This window comes from Phalangium opilio, unplaced genomic scaffold (genome assembly GCF_054372755.1).
Source record: "Phalangium opilio isolate 3A_F unplaced genomic scaffold, DU_Popi_V2 ptg000077l_1, whole genome shotgun sequence".
NCBI lineage: Eukaryota > Metazoa > Arthropoda > Arachnida > Opiliones > Phalangiidae > Phalangium > Phalangium opilio.
This window is the reverse complement of record NW_028324185.1, coordinates 3578598-3594790: the sequence shown is the minus strand read 5'-3', so window position 1 is coordinate 3594790 and position 16193 is coordinate 3578598. Positions and strand designations below refer to the sequence as shown.

The 16193-nt window shown below is 33.6% G+C and overlaps 2 long non-coding RNA genes across 2 annotated transcripts; both read left to right on the top strand.

The window, feature by feature from the left end:
- The first annotated feature begins 286 nt into the window (after positions 1 to 286).
- Positions 287 to 1024, top strand: LOC149656819 (uncharacterized). The gene is made up of 3 exons (XR_016370030.1): positions 287 to 486; positions 692 to 797; positions 876 to 1024. It is a non-coding gene; the product is annotated as an uncharacterized LOC149656819 (long non-coding RNA).
- Positions 1025 to 9099: 8075 nt separating this feature from the next.
- LOC149656818 (uncharacterized) lies at positions 9100 to 9867 on the top strand. Its single transcript, XR_016370029.1, has 3 exons — positions 9100 to 9299; positions 9505 to 9610; positions 9689 to 9867. It is a non-coding gene; the product is annotated as an uncharacterized LOC149656818 (long non-coding RNA).
- Positions 9868 to 16193: the final 6326 nt, after the last annotated feature.

Genomic DNA, 16193 nt, shown 5'->3' with positions numbered 1-16193 from the left:
GTCGAATTTTCGTCTAGAAAAGTAATTCAGGTAAATAATTACAGTTAATAGAAGTTTTTATATCATTTAAAGTAAGCTTTTCGACGTTCTTTACGGCCAAGGCTTAAGTTGTATAGACTAATGGCACCCCATGTTATTTCCTCATAGAGCTTAATACAGTCGAAGGCAGAGGGCTGCCATTACCCTATTTTAGTTACTCTATGTAATTATAGTCTCATATAGTGTCTTTCCTCTTTCTTTGAAGATTATTAAAAAGGCTGATTTCAGGCTCTCATTTGTTTTGGAATCCTGTATATGTATAGTCTGCTCAATTTTATGCTAGAAACATGGCCTAACCGGGTTAACCCTAGGTTTTTTATGCTGTATTTACCGTTGCGCTTCCAATTTGATGTAAAAAATGGCATACCTATTCAAATTATTAACGTGTTGAAATAAAGATAGTGCTTTACACCCTGTGAAAAGATCGAAAAGTTCAAAATACTACTGGTAAGATGACAAAAAGTTTAATATGTTTTCGTTACGGCAGTTAAAGAGTCGTGGTGTTTACGTTAGCGCAGTTTAACTGTTTGTTACCAACAGTGGATTTTGTTAATTCATAAATATAAGTAACAGTGGTGCTGATTAATCCAGGAGGACAGTGTCGTTATGTAATTTAATTAGTCAAATAATTTCCATGTTTTCATTGGCGCAGATTTTTCCAACGTAACCACGTCAGCAACGGAGGGTTACGTTGTTGGCTATCTCCACAGTTCACATTGCCGTTTGTTTATTTGTCTAAATTGCTATGAATTGTTTAGGTATTTAATTTAATTACTGTTATTGAAGCCAAAGTTGCTAAACTATAGAATCACATCATTCATTAACATATGTTATAGATGATCTTTATGTTACCGCAAATTTAGCACGTGGTATGATAAAAATTGAACACATTGTGTTGGCAAGAATGAAAAACTCTTCTAAACTTTACAATTAAGGTGATTTGAAACTCATTTTATAAGCTAAATCAACACTGCCAAACCTCAATCCTTCATTAATTTAAACTTAATTATGTATAATTAACCATGAAATATACATATTTGGATGAGAACTCGAGTAACTTTGAAATAAAATACTAAATTAAGATTAAAACTGCACAAGCTGTTAGTATAGCCCCATGTTTTCTATCTCATACTTAGTTAATTTAAATTATCTTTAAAGTACATTAATAGGCGCGAAATTCGAAAGTTTAAGGTAAAATAAGTGTCAAAACCCACTAAAAATTGCAATTAAGGTTAAGTATATATTGAAAGTCATTTATAACCTAAATGTACACTGCCGAAATACAATCTTACGTTAATTTTAAATCAATTAAATATAATTAACGTGAAATTAAACCAAAAATATTCATTTTTTGGATTAAAAGCTCAAATAACTTTTAAATAAACTGTTTAATTAAGATTAAAACTACCCAAGCCGTTGGTAAATCCCAATGTTTTCTATTTCACACTTCAGTTAATTTCAACTATGTTTAAAGTACATTAATTGGCGCGAAATTCAAAGGTTTAGGGTAAAATAATGACTGTGGCAAAAATGTTAAACTGCACAAAATATTCCAATCAGGGTAAAAAATTCCAATAAATTATACTTTTAAGCTTAATCCACTCTACCGAACTGCGCTCAAATTAAGATTAAAACAACACAAGTTTTTCGCACAGCCACAGATGTTTCCTATTTCACTTTCGAATTAATTTAATTCATCATTAAAATACATCAAAAGCGCATACATATTTTAGAGTAATTGCAATTAAAGTTAATATTTCATTGAAACTTGTATTATAAACTAAATCCACACTAGATAAACCGTTAAATTAAACTTAATCAAGTATAGTTAATGTGAAATTAACCCAAAACACGAATGTTTTTGGTAAAATCATGGATACCTTATTATTAAATAACAAATTATAATTAAAACTACACTTATCTTTCACTCAGCCTCCATTTTCCTGTTTAATCCTTACACTTAAGAAATTGTCATTTAAAATCATTTTTCCCATATTGAAAAGAGAGCTATTGAAAAGGCGCGAAATTTAAAAATTTTTTTTGGGGGGAGGTACAGTATGTGTGCATTTTTAACAGGAGTATTGTTACAATTGTAACACTACAGACCTTGTATTTCTAATGGAACCGGCAATACCGCAACGCTGAGCCGAAAAACCAGGATGGTAATTGTTTGGACCTTTCGGGTGAGGACATTGGAGCACCAAAAACATACCGCGGTGTCACTTGTTGAACTTTAAAGCGACCTTCATCACTTTAAATCCCATGACCTGCTCAATCTGGCAATCTTTGAAAACTCAACTTTGAGGTACTTCCGGTCCCTTTTGATATACAGGGTCTTCAGTGTTGGAGCTAAGTATAAGAATTACAGTAGTTAGTCTCGTTTCCTAGCAAAATGCCAAAATGTTCTAACCAGGAAAAATTGGACAGGATGTTTATTTTGAGTGAAGGTCGCAGTAACGTTCAACTAAAGGCAGTGCTTTATGCCAAACGGTTTCCACACCGACAACATCCGGTGCGAAGCACCTTTTCCGACATTGGCGATCACCTTCGTGATTTCGGTAGTGCAAGATCATGAACGTAGAAGAGACTGTATAGTCTGTAATGAGGATATAGATTTTGACATCGTAGCACGTTATGAAGCCAATTCATGCTAATAGTAGAGCGGTGGAACAAGAAGTTGCACTAAGCCATTCTACTGTTTGTGCCAGTTTACAAGGGCATCATTACTGGCATTATCATACCCCCTACATCAAGCCTTAACGGACGAGGATTTCCCAAGACGGCAATACCATTAGTCTTACCATGCGTCATGAGTTTACTGCTTGCAAATGTATTGCAAGACATGGACAGTCGTCTGGAAGATTGCCTAAACCACAATGGTAGATACGTCGAATATTTACGTTGAGGTGTTTACCAAACAGTTAAGAGGTTGCAATTTGAGGCCCACGTTCTAAGACTAATCGTAGGACAGTGCTTTAAAATATTTTGTTGCATTCTCCAGTATTCTTTTTGTACCTTGTCACTCGTTGTCACTTGCGTACAATAAAACATGAATTCTAAACATTTATTTACACCCTGTATAGTATGACATCACCCGTTGGCAGTATTGGGGGTTGTACATAAAGGAAGCTGTTGGTCTGATCTCGACACCACTGTATATGTATACAGTGTACGAAACCTATATTTCAAATACCGTCGTTTTTAAGCTTCTTTCATAAATAAAGTGCAACATTATATGCTTATCGAAATCAATGTTATTTGGATATAAGTTAAATGTAATTAACGATACTGAAGTACTTCTTTAAGCAATTAGAAATAGATCAACCCCAAATGTATGACGGTAAAGCAAACATAATTATTCAAAATTTAATTACATTAAGACTGAAGTAACAGATATTATAAAAAACGTCTTGGTTTGGACCAAGGCCGAAAAAACAAACGATATGTGTGAGGTTTATCAATTGGCTCAAGTTCAGATATTGCAATTTTTTTTAGTTATTTTTATCCATTTAATCCTTAATCAATACTAAATTCAATCAACTGATTTTTCTGTTAATCGATCTATTCCCTCTAAATTAATTGAAAAAATTACATATCTACGCTTTTTCAAGAACAATTACATTTTCCGAAAACATTTTATCTTGAAATTAATTATTTTGAAGGGATTTCGTGTAAGCACTTAATTGTTGCTGGCTTGACAAATTTTCAAGTTTGCATCAAAAAAAACTTAAATCGGTAAGTTGCTAAGAAGACTGATGTTAAAAAAATATGATAATTTAAATTTATTTTGTTCAGACTAGTTAATAAACGAATGCCGTATACTTAAGACAAAGCAACATCGTTTATCCTGTGTGGTTTTTGTTAGTAAGTAGCTATCTGTAGCACTGGAAAAATATGATATCGGTATAAATATAACCAAAGGTATAGGTAAAGATTACATAAAAAGAAATACGTTTCAGTACCAATGGCTTTTGTATTCATTTCCATTAATTACCAGTTAAACGAAGAAGGTCACACTTAACTTAACCCCCCCCCAAGAAAGTATAAAGTACGAAGAGGGAAATTGCAGTGCAACCTTTCTTTCACAGTCGCGACATTAGAAATGTAGCATTTCGATATACGAAATTAAATATATGAATTCGTGCAACACCCTGGTTTGGCATCCACTATTTAATATTTACATCTTCCTTTCGAATTATGTCAAAGTTCGCTTGGTCTTTTTAGACACAGTATTTCAAATATTCAATATTAAATCCCTCAACACGTACTCCCTTCAAAATAATTAATTTCATGATAAAATGTTTTCGGAAAATGTAATTGTTCTTGAAAAAGCGTAGATATGTAATTTTTTCAATTAATTTAGAGGGAATAGATCGATTAACAGTAAAATCAGTTGATTGAATTTAATATTGATTAAGGATTAAATGGATAAAAATAACTTAAAAAATTGCAATATCTGAACTTCAGCCAATTGATAAACCTCACACATATCGTTTGTTTTTTCGGCCTTGGTCCAAACCATGACGTTTTTTATAATTTACAAAAAGACTCTACTACGCAGTAGGCAGCGAAAGAATTTACATCATTTTTATACTATCTACGCGCCACCTAGTGACTACCATTGTTACTAAACGCTATGTCAATGTATAGGCAAAATACACATACCAATAATCTCCCCCACTTTGACATACCGTTTACTCTATATACAACAATAATAATAACACTAAAAAATAGTTAACACAAACATATTTTAACGCAATCTAAGTAAACTGATAAGTTTCAAAAAGTTAATCTTATGTAATGCCAGCAACATTCATTTTTGACTGCACATACTTCAGGTTAAATAAACCATCTTCATAATGTTCTTTCACGATTGTCAATGTATAGGCAAAATACACATACCAATAGAAATTACGTTTTCGAGTCGGGTACCCGACCGGGTAATTGTCGGTTACCGGATACTCGCAGAGGCCTTATATCCAGTTTTTCCCACTAATCTTGAGATTGATAAAAATTAATGGACAATTAATCGTTATTTTTAATTGTGTTTGTTTCAACCCCGATATTATGAGCCTGATTAAATGAATTTATTATTAGATTAAATTTAAAGAAATATTAAAATCGTAGAAATTTTCCGTTTTCTTGCAAAATAATGAATCTCAGTTTTCAATAAAATATTTAGAGTGAAAAGAGAACGCTGTAATTGTTTCGAGGTAATAAAATATTTATTTTCCAAGTAATTGAGGGATTTGCTACAATTAATAATGAGAAATCAACATTAGCTACTTGGGGGAATTAGGCAACGGAAAACGAGTCTGTGAATAGGAGACGTCTTCATGGGGGACATGGACGTCTCGTTGGTTATATCCAAGGTTCGTAAAGAAAAGCGCTATAACAGGTTGCCTTGATCGGCTGTTTTTTCGATCGTTTTTTCCGGGGTAATAAAACCGCGCGCTCGCTTTTCTCTCGTGACATCACGAGATGAACTTTTCCGTTTTGGACTCATGCTGTCGTCGCGGCGGCCGTGTTTACTTCTCTAAAAAATAGAGATTATAAGATAAAAGGTTGGTTAATTTTTACTATTTTTAATTAAAATTGTTCGTTTAATAGTGTATTATAACGTTTATTAATTTTGGTGGTGTTTTTTAGTTATAGAGCTATTTCAGTGGGGGAAAAATTTCGTCTGCTACACAAAATTGGGCCTGCCTTTGAGTGTACGGGCGGACATTTTGTGAGGATTTTCTCTATGGGCAAATAGCATTGGTGATGTAGCCATTACCCCCTCTGAAATAGCTCTATTGGGGATTTGGGGTTGACAGTTTAATTATTGAAACTAAGCCTCGGGTTATGGTTTATTATAAATAAAAGCGAGGGGTTTATGATGGATTGTTTATTTTTGTAATTCATTATGCCTGGAGGAAAGAAATGTGCAGTTTTAGGGCGCTTAAATAAGTACAGAAACACCTCAAAGTGTTCAAGTAACTCTGTCTCATATTTCACGTTCCCGATAGACAGTAAATTGAGAAGGATATGGCTTCAAAGGTGTAGCACTTCTGTAAATCCGAATTATGGTAGAATATGCTCTGATCACTTCAAGACTGAAGACTTCGTTGGGGATATGCAAGCAGAACTATTAAATACTACACCCAAGAAAATTTTGCTTAAACATGCCAGTCCAACAATAAAACTTCCTTTTTCCACACCCAAATGCTTCAAAACGTCTGATGAAAGACTTCCTCGTTTTCAAGCAAGGGAACGCAAAAAAATTGTTAACGAAGTTCTAAAGGCCAGCTACAATGACAAGGATTCTGGTGTTCATTTATCAGAGGGTTCAACAATATCATCAGATACTTCAACAATATCATCAGATCCTTCAGTGATATCATTAGATCCTCCAGTGATATCATCAGATCCTCCAGTGATATCATCAGATCCTCCAGTGATATCATCAGATCCTCCAGTGATATCATCAGATCCTCCAGTGATATCATCAGATCTTCCAGTGATATCATCAGATCCTCCAGTGATATCATCAGATGCTCCAGTGATATCATCAGATTTTCTAATTGACGCTAGAATTGAGTCTAATATACAGAATATAGAAAACTCTTCAAGTCAGGTAAATAGTCTTAATTTTAATTTCAAACTGAAACTGGTATGAAACCCTAGGATTAATGTAACATTTTACAGAATAATAAGCAAACAGTTACAAATGAAAATAGAGATTGTAATGACTGCACTGCCAAGGGAAATGTCGAATTGCGCTGATAGACAGCTTTTTATTAAAGGAAAAATTGAAGAAGTCTGAAAAGCAAAACAGTATTATTAGCAGACATTTAAGCATGATTAAACTTCAGCTTTTAAGAAAAAACAACAAGCTTCGTGAAAAAGGAATTGTAATATCACAGTCAAAATGTTTAATTCAAAGTTTAAAGAAGAAGATAAAACGATTAGAATCATCAAAAACTCATTAGTTCTAGTCAACATAAAGTGTCTTGACAATCTTTGAGCACGGCAGTGCTCCCAGCCAAGTCAAGCACTGACATCCTTTTCTCGAAGCAACTCACGGCACTTTTAAGACCACTGTAACTCCGTGATGGGTATAGGTAAAAGTCTGAAATTTTGCTTGCCGCGAGGACTGTCAATCCTAGCAATAGTTTCCAAATTTCAAGTTCCTACCCTTTAAACTTTTCGAAGTATCGAAGGTGAAATCAACCTTATTTTGTCACTCACTCACTCACTCACCGATCATCAAAATTCTAAGGTACTTCTAGAGGAGATAGAAACTTAAAATTCATGATATAGTTTTCATTTATTTTATAAAGTACAGAAAAATTAAAAAATCCCCAAATATTTATAAAATTGCTCTTTAGTTCTTGATATTAAAACCAGATGGCGCTGTCGTCTTTTCAACTGAAATAATGTGGGCTCTTGATGAAAGGACGTAACGGTCCAAAGTTAACCGAAAGTTAGATACATATTAAAGCTAAAAGCAGTAGTAGTTTAAAAGAAATGTGTCTTAACTGCTACATTCCTATATTAGGGCTATCCTAATATACAATCTTTTCGGCATATTCTCTGGGAGTCGAAAGGGGTAAACCAGCGTAAATATGGACAAACGTTAGCAATTATATTGGCAAACGAAGTATAACGTGAGGTTCTTGTTTAAATTTAACTACCCAAGTATAACGAGAGGGTCTACAAAAAGTAGTGAGATCCTATCAAAAACATTAACATGTACAAAAATGGGCCAAGCCTCGCCTCGTGCCCTCTCCGCCGTAAAACGTTCTGAGATCCCATGTAGAGCCAAGTCTGCCTTTTGTTCTTATTCAATCGCCAATTGAACAATTATGTTATAAATTAAGTCTTTTTCCTAATTAATAACAATATTCTTTGACTATATCATTATTATACATCTTTGCTCGTATCAAAAATATCGTGACTTGCCAATCACAGGTAATTACCTTATAAACGTGTACATAGGGTTATGCATAACTCACCATATAAACTTGTATGTACATAGGGTTATGCATGACTTTTCTTATAAATTTGTACATATCCCCTCGGCCATAAACGATTTAGTGAATATCCCACCAATTTTTTTAAAATCGGCAACTTCCGTTTAACATTATCTACCTGCGATTGGCAAGTCACGATTTCTTTTATGGCATTGAATCTTTTAATCGTTAGACGAGTTATATTAAAAAAATCATCAAAAAGAGAAAAAGTAATTCTACAGGGCCGGTAGGCCCTTGTAGATATGACATGACACCCTTCCGTAATGTTAAAGGAAAATTCACAGTTTTTAGGGTTAGCGTCCCATAGAAAAAGCATTAAAAATTTTCGTTTAATTAACGAAATGGTCATAGGACATACGGAAAAAGTATAGCGAAGTTAGTTTTCGGAATACTTCTAAATTAACAAGCATTTCTTAAATGAGAAACTTCCCTGTTTCGATTTTTAGTTAATGAATTCTAATTTTTGTAATTTAACTAATTAAGATAGTACGTCAAAAAATTACTTTTGGGTCAGATGTCAGCCTAACCTTATAGCGCTCTTAAACCTATTTCTTCATTTCGTTCTCGTTGACAACTAGAAGGGCCTAGGTTTGTGGGTGCTAACAAGTTACGTTGACAAATTTCAAATGTTGGGTTTCTTGCTGATTTTCCTAATTTCTTAGCAGTAGACGATGGTATTTCATCCGAGCTTGAGCACCTTTATATGTATTTTCTAATTAACTGTAGCACCCTTAATAAGAAATACGTCGTCCTCAGGTCGAATTTTCGTCTAGAAAAGTAATTCAGGTAAATAATTACAGTTAATAGAAGTTTTTATATCATTTAAAGTAAGCTTTTCGACGTTCTTTACGGCCAAGGCTTAAGTTGTATAGACTAATGGCACCCCATGTTATTTCCTCATAGAGCTTAATACAGTCGAAGGCAGAGGGCTGCCATTACCCTATTTTAGTTACTCTATGTAATTATAGTCTCATATAGTGTCTTTCCTCTTTCTTTGAAGATTATTAAAAAGGCTGATTTCAGGCTCTCATTTGTTTTGGAATCCTGTATATGTATAGTCTGCTCAATTTTATGCTAGAAACATGGCCTAACCGGGTTAACCCTAGGTTTTTTATGCTGTATTTACCGTTGCGCTTCCAATTTGATGTAAAAAATGGCATACCTATTCAAATTATTAACGTGTTGAAATAAAGATAGTGCTTTACACCCTGTGAAAAGATCGAAAAGTTCAAAATACTACTGGTAAGATGACAAAAAGTTTAATATGTTTTCGTTACGGCAGTTAAAGAGTCGTGGTGTTTACGTTAGCGCAGTTTAACTGTTTGTTACCAACAGTGGATTTTGTTAATTCATAAATATAAGTAACAGTGGTGCTGATTAATCCAGGAGGACAGTGTCGTTATGTAATTTAATTAGTCAAATAATTTCCATGTTTTCATTGGCGCAGATTTTTCCAACGTAACCACGTCAGCAACGGAGGGTTACGTTGTTGGCTATCTCCACAGTTCACATTGCCGTTTGTTTATTTGTCTAAATTGCTATGAATTGTTTAGGTATTTAATTTAATTACTGTTATTGAAGCCAAAGTTGCTAAACTATAGAATCACATCATTCATTAACATATGTTATAGATGATCTTTATGTTACCGCAAATTTAGCACGTGGTATGATAAAAATTGAACACATTGTGTTGGCAAGAATGAAAAACTCTTCTAAACTTTACAATTAAGGTGATTTGAAACTCATTTTATAAGCTAAATCAACACTGCCAAACCTCAATCCTTCATTAATTTCAACTTAATTATGTATAATTAACCATGAAATATACATATTTGGATGAGAACTCGAGTAACTTTGAAATAAAATACTAAATTAAGATTAAAACTGCACAAGCTGTTAGTATAGCCCCATGTTTTCTATCTCATACTTAGTTAATTTAAATTATCTTTAAAGTACATTAATAGGCGCGAAATTCGAAAGTTTAAGGTAAAATAAGTGTCAAAACCCACTAAAAATTGCAATTAAGGTTAAGTATATATTGAAAGTCATTTATAACCTAAATGTACACTGCCGAAATACAATCTTACGTTAATTTTAAATCAATTAAATATAATTAACGTGAAATTAAACCAAAAATATTCATTTTTTGGATTAAAAGCTCAAATAACTTTTAAATAAACTGTTTAATTAAGATTAAAACTACCCAAGCCGTTGGTAAATCCCAATGTTTTCTATTTCACACTTCAGTTAATTTCAACTATGTTTAAAGTACATTAATTGGCGCGAAATTCAAAGGTTTAGGGTAAAATAATGACTGTGGCAAAAATGTTAAACTGCACAAAATATTCCAATCAGGGTAAAAAATTCCAATAAATTATACTTTTAAGCTTAATCCACTCTACCGAACTGCGCTCAAATTAAGATTAAAACAACACAAGTTTTTCGCACAGCCACAGATGTTTCCTATTTCACTTTCGAATTAATTTAATTCATCATTAAAATACATCAAAAGCGCATACATATTTTAGAGTAATTGCAATTAAAGTTAATATTTCATTGAAACTTGTATTATAAACTAAATCCACACTAGATAAACCGTTAAATTAAACTTAATCAAGTATAGTTAATGTGAAATTAACCCAAAACACGAATGTTTTTGGTAAAATCATGGATACCTTATTATTAAATAACAAATTATAATTAAAACTACACTTATCTTTCACTCAGCCTCCATTTTCCTGTTTAATCCTTACACTTAAGAAATTGTCATTTAAAATCATTTTTCCCATATTGAAAAGAGAGCTATTGAAAAGGCGCGAAATTTAAAAATTTTTTTTGGGGGGGGGGGGTACAGTATGTGTGCATTTTTAACAGGAGTATTGTTACAATTGTAACACTACAGACCTTGTATTTCTAATGGAACCGGCAATACCGCAACGCTGAGCCGAAAAACCAGGATGGTAATTGTTTGGACCTTTCGGGTGAGGACATTGGAGCACCAAAAACATACCGCGGTGTCACTTGTTGAACTTTAAAGCGACCTTCATCACTTTAAATCCCATGACCTGCTCAATCTGGCAATCTTTGAAAACTCAACTTTGAGGTACTTCCGGTCCCTTTTGATATACAGGGTCTTCAGTGTTGGAGCTAAGTATAAGAATTACAGTAGTTAGTCTCGTTTCCTAGCAAAATGCCAAAATGTTCTAACCAGGAAAAATTGGACAGGATGTTTATTTTGAGTGAAGGTCGCAGTAACGTTCAACTAAAGGCAGTGCTTTATGCCAAACGGTTTCCACACCGACAACATCCGGTGCGAAGCACCTTTTCCGACATTGGCGATCACCTTCGTGATTTCGGTAGTGCAAGATCATGAACGTAGAAGAGACTGTATAGTCTGTAATGAGGATATAGATTTTGACATCGTAGCACGTTATGAAGCCAATTCATGCTAATAGTAGAGCGGTGGAACAAGAAGTTGCACTAAGCCATTCTACTGTTTGTGCCAGTTTACAAGGGCATCATTACTGGCATTATCATACCCCCTACATCAAGCCTTAACGGACGAGGATTTCCCAAGACGGCAATACCATTAGTCTTACCATGCGTCATGAGTTTACTGCTTGCAAATGTATTGCAAGACATGGACAGTCGTCTGGAAGATTGCCTAAACCACAATGGTAGATACGTCGAATATTTACGTTGAGGTGTTTACCAAACAGTTAAGAGGTTGCAATTTGAGGCCCACGTTCTAAGACTAATCGTAGGACAGTGCTTTAAAATATTTTGTTGCATTCTCCAGTATTCTTTTTGTACCTTGTCACTCGTTGTCACTTGCGTACAATAAAACATGAATTCTAAACATTTATTTACACCCTGTATAGTATGACATCACCCGTTGGCAGTATTGGGGGTTGTACATAAAGGAAGCTGTTGGTCTGATCTCGACACCACTGTATATGTATACAGTGTACGAAACCTATATTTCAAATACCGTCGTTTTTAAGCTTCTTTCATAAATAAAGTGCAACATTATATGCTTATCGAAATCAATGTTATTTGGATATAAGTTAAATGTAATTAACGATACTGAAGTACTTCTTTAAGCAATTAGAAATAGATCAACCCCAAATGTATGACGGTAAAGCAAACATAATTATTCAAAATTTAATTACATTAAGACTGAAGTAACAGATATTATAAAAAACGTCTTGGTTTGGACCAAGGCCGAAAAAACAAACGATATGTGTGAGGTTTATCAATTGGCTCAAGTTCAGATATTGCAATTTTTTTTAGTTATTTTTATCCATTTAATCCTTAATCAATACTAAATTCAATCAACTGATTTTTCTGTTAATCGATCTATTCCCTCTAAATTAATTGAAAAAATTACATATCTACGCTTTTTCAAGAACAATTACATTTTCCGAAAACATTTTATCTTGAAATTAATTATTTTGAAGGGATTTCGTGTAAGCACTTAATTGTTGCTGGCTTGACAAATTTTCAAGTTTGCATCAAAAAAAACTTAAATCGGTAAGTTGCTAAGAAGACTGATGTTAAAAAAATATGATAATTTAAATTTATTTTGTTCAGACTAGTTAATAAACGAATGCCGTATACTTAAGACAAAGCAACATCGTTTATCCTGTGTGGTTTTTGTTAGTAAGTAGCTATCTGTAGCACTGGAAAAATATGATATCGGTATAAATATAACCAAAGGTATAGGTAAAGATTACATAAAAAGAAATACGTTTCAGTACCAATGGCTTTTGTATTCATTTCCATTAATTACCAGTTAAACGAAGAAGGTCACACTTAACTTAACCCCCCCCCCAAGAAAGTATAAAGTACGAAGAGGGAAATTGCAGTGCAACCTTTCTTTCACAGTCGCGACATTAGAAATGTAGCATTTCGATATACGAAATTAAATATATGAATTCGTGCAACACCCTGGTTTGGCATCCACTATTTAATATTTACATCTTCCTTTCGAATTATGTCAAAGTTCGCTTGGTCTTTTTAGACACAGTATTTCAAATATTCAATATTAAATCCCTCAACACGTACTCCCTTCAAAATAATTAATTTCATGATAAAATGTTTTCGGAAAATGTAATTGTTCTTGAAAAAGCGTAGATATGTAATTTTTTCAATTAATTTAGAGGGAATAGATCGATTAACAGTAAAATCAGTTGATTGAATTTAATATTGATTAAGGATTAAATGGATAAAAATAACTTAAAAAATTGCAATATCTGAACTTCAGCCAATTGATAAACCTCACACATATCGTTTGTTTTTTCGGCCTTGGTCCAAACCATGACGTTTTTTATAATTTACAAAAAGACTCTACTACGCAGTAGGCAGCGAAAGAATTTACATCATTTTTATACTATCTACGCGCCACCTAGTGACTACCATTGTTACTAAACGCTATGTCAATGTATAGGCAAAATACACATACCAATAATCTCCCCCACTTTGACATACCGTTTACTCTATATACAACAATAATAATAACACTAAAAAATAGTTAACACAAACATATTTTAACGCAATCTAAGTAAACTGATAAGTTTCAAAAAGTTAATCTTATGTAATGCCAGCAACATTCATTTTTGACTGCACATACTTCAGGTTAAATAAACCATCTCCATAATGTTCTTTCACGATTGTCAATGTATAGGCAAAATACACATACCAATAGAAATTACGTTTTCGAGTCGGGTACCCGACCGGGTAATTGTCGGGTACCGGATACTCGCAGAGGCCTTATATCCAGTTTTTCCCACTAATCTTGAGATTGATAAAAATTAATGGACAATTAATCGTTATTTTTAATTGTGTTTGTTTCAACCCCGATATTATGAGCCTGATTAAATGAATTTATTATTAGATTAAATTTAAAGAAATATTAAAATCGTAGAAATTTTCCGTTTTCTTGCAAAATAATGAATCTCAGTTTTCAATAAAATATTTAGAGTGAAAAGAGAACGCTGTAATTGTTTCGAGGTAATAAAATATTTATTTTCCAAGTAATTGAGGGATTTGCTACAATTAATAATGAGAAATCAACATTAGCTACTTGGGGGAATTAGGCAACGGAAAACGAGTCTGTGAATAGGAGACGTCTTCATGGGGGACATGGACGTCTCGTTGGTTATATCCAAGGTTCGTAAAGAAAAGCGCTATAACAGGTTGCCTTGATCGGCTGTTTTTTCGATCGTTTTTTCCGGGGTAATAAAACCGCGCGCTCGCTTTTCTCTCGTGACATCACGAGATGAACTTTTCCGTTTTGGACTCATGCTGTCGTCGCGGCGGCCGTGTTAACTTCTCTAAAAAATAGAGATTATAAGATAAAAGGTTGGTTAATTTTTACTATTTTTAATTAAAATTGTTCGTTTAATAGTGTATTATAACGTTTATTAATTTTGGTGGTGTTTTTTAGTTATAGAGCTATTTCAGTGGGGGAAAAATTTCGTCTGCTACACAAAATTGGGCCTGCCTTTGAGTGTACGGGCGGACATTTTGTGAGGATTTTCTCTATGGGCAAATAGCATTGGTGATGTAGCCATTACCCCCTCTGAAATAGCTCTATTGGGGATTTGGGGTTGACAGTTTAATTATTGAAACTAAGCCTCGGGTTATGGTTTATTATAAATAAAAGCGAGGGGTTTATGATGGATTGTTTATTTTTGTAATTCATTATGCCTGGAGGAAAGAAATGTGCAGTTTTAGGGCGCTTAAATAAGTACAGAAACACCTCAAAGTGTTCAAGTAACTCTGTCTCATATTTCACGTTCCCGAAAGACAGTAAATTGAGAAGGATATGGCTTCAAAGGTGTAGCACTTCTGTAAATCCGAATTATGGTAGAATATGCTCTGATCACTTCAAGACTGAAGACTTCGTTGGGGATATGCAAGCAGAACTATTAAATACTACACCCAAGAAAATTTTGCTTAAACATGCCAGTCCAACAATAAAACTTCCTTTTTCCACACCCAAATGCTTCAAAACGTCTGATGAAAGACTTCCTCGTTTTCAAGCAAGGGAACGCAAAAAAATTGTTAACGAAGTTCTAAAGGCCAGCTACAATGACAAGGATTCTGGTGTTCATTTATCAGAGGGTTCAACAATATCATCAGATACTTCAACAATATCATCAGATCCTTCAGTGATATCATTAGATCCTCCAGTGATATCATCAGATCCTCCAGTGATATCATCAGATCCTCCAGTGATATCATCAGATCCTCCAGTGATATCATCAGATCTTCCAGTGATATCATCAGATCCTCCAGTGATATCATCAGATGCTCCAGTGATATCATCAGATTTTCTAATTGACGCTAGAATTGAGTCTAATATACAGAATATAGAAAACTCTTCAAGTCAGGTAAATAGTCTTAATTTTAATTTCAAACTGAAACTGGTATGAAACCCTAGGATTAATGTAACATTTTACAGAATAATAAGCAAACAGTTACAAATGAAAATAGAGATTGTAATGACTGCACTGCCAAGGGAAATGTCGAATTGCGCTGATAGACAGCTTTTTATTAAAGGAAAAATTGAAGAAGTCTGAAAAGCAAAACAGTATTATTAGCAGACATTTAAGCATGATTAAACTTCAGCTTTTAAGAAAAAACAACAAGCTTCGTGAAAAAGGAATTGTAATATCACAGTCAAAATGTTTAATTCAAAGTTTAAAGAAGAAGATAAAACGATTAGAATCATCAAAAACTCATTAGTTCTAGTCAACATAAAGTGTCTTGACAATCTTTGAGCACGGCAGTGCTCCCAGCCAAGTCAAGGACTGACATCCTTTTCTCGAAGCAACTCACGGCACTTTTAAGACCACTGTAACTCCGTGATGGGTATAGGTAAAAGTCTGAAATTTTGCTTGCCGCGAGGACTGTCAATCCTAGCAATAGTTTCCAAATTTCAAGTTCCTACCCTTTAAACTTTTCGAAGTATCGAAGGTGAAATCAACCTTATTTTGTCACTCACTCACTCACTCACCGATCATCAAAATTCTAAGGTACTTCTAGAGGAGATAGAAACTTAAAATTCATGATATAGTTTTCATTTATTTTATAAAGTACAGAAAAATTAAAAAATCCCCAAATATTTAT